At 39.7% G+C, this 1,443-nt stretch overlaps 1 pseudogene; it reads left to right on the top strand.

Annotated features, from left to right (window-relative positions):
* The first annotated feature begins 620 nt into the window (after positions 1 to 620).
* LOC120223975 lies at positions 621 to 748 on the top strand (annotated as a pseudogene).
* Positions 749 to 1,443: the final 695 nt, after the last annotated feature.

Raw genomic sequence — 1,443 nt, 5'->3', positions numbered from 1 at the left:
CCTTTCTCTAAGCTCCATTAACATTTTGCTGGAGTGCCTTTTCTAGTAGGTCACTAAGAAAGGACACAGAAACATTAAATTTTTTGAGACTTTGCAGGTTTTAAAATACCTTCATTCTACTCTGACCCTTATGTGATAGTTTTCTGCATATAGAATTCTAGGTTTGAATAATTTTCATTCAGAATTTTGTCTTCCAGGGATGCATCTGAGAAAGCAGGTGGCACTCTATTTTCTGATAATTTGCCTGCCATCTGCAGTCTGTTTCTGTTGTCTGTTAAAAATTAAGCAATTTTTTCAAAATATGGATGTTTGGGGGGTTTTCACTATACCTCTGGTGGCCCAAAATGTTAACAATGAACCTTGATATAGGTCGTTTCATTCATTGCCCTGGGCCCTTGTCGGCATCTTCTCATTTGGAAACCCAGGTCCTTTGATTTGGAAAGTGCATTAAATAATTTCCTTGGTATTTACCCTCTCCATTCATCCTATTTTCTTTTCAAGAACTCTTAGGATTCAGATTTTGACTATTTTTGGTCTTGTATTTTTATCTTTTTTTATCTCCTATTCTCCATCTCTTTCTCTCTCTGTCTCTCTCTCTCTCATGTTCCACTTCAGGAGGAATCGCTTCTCGGCCTTTTGGCTAAGATCAAGTGTTCCACTTCAGGAGGTTCCTCAAATTTATCTTTTAGCATGTCTACTGAATTTTTTTTTTTAAATTTTTTATTTATTTTTAGGAGAGAGAGACAGCGTGAGCAGGGGAGGGCCAGAGAGAGAGGGAGTCACAGGCTGAAACAGGCTCCAGGCTCTGAGCTGGCAGTCAGCACAGAGCCCGACGCAGGGCTCGAACCCACGAACTGCGAGATCATGACCCAAGCGAAAGTCGGACGCTTAACCGACTAAGCCACCCAGGCGCCCCAGCATGTCTACTGAATTTTTATTTCTTGTACCATATCTTAAATTTTATTATCTATCTATTTTTTTAATCCTTTATTTTTTCTGAGAAAGAGAGAGACACAGTGAGAATTGGGGAGGGGCAGAGAGAGAAGGAGACGCAGAATCTGAAACAGGTTCCAGGCTCTGAGCTGTCAGCACAGAACCCGAAGTGGGGCTCGAACTCATGAACCTCGAGATCATGACTGGAGTTGAAGTTGGACGGTTAACCAACTGAGCCACCCAGGTCCCCCATACTTTTTATTTTAAATGTTCTTTTAGTTTTCTGAAATTAATAAAAAAGCCTTGCCTTATTCATTATTGTAATATTTCCTTATTATAAAGAGACTGATGATAGGTTTTATAGATTACTTCCTTCCTTTCATGTCTTCCAAGTTTCTTTCTTTCTTCCTTCCTTCCTTCCTTCCTTCCTTCCTTCCTTCCTTCCTTCCTTCCTTCCTTCCTTCCTTTCTTTCTTTCTTTCTTTCTTTCTTTCTTTCTTTCTTTCTTTCT

This window comes from Hyaena hyaena, unplaced genomic scaffold, assembly GCF_003009895.1.
Source record: "Hyaena hyaena isolate Hyena2069 unplaced genomic scaffold, ASM300989v1 scaffold_1076, whole genome shotgun sequence".
Taxonomy (NCBI): domain Eukaryota; kingdom Metazoa; phylum Chordata; class Mammalia; order Carnivora; family Hyaenidae; genus Hyaena; species Hyaena hyaena.
Note: the sequence above shows the minus strand (reverse complement) of the source record. Positions and strands in the feature narration are given on the sequence as shown.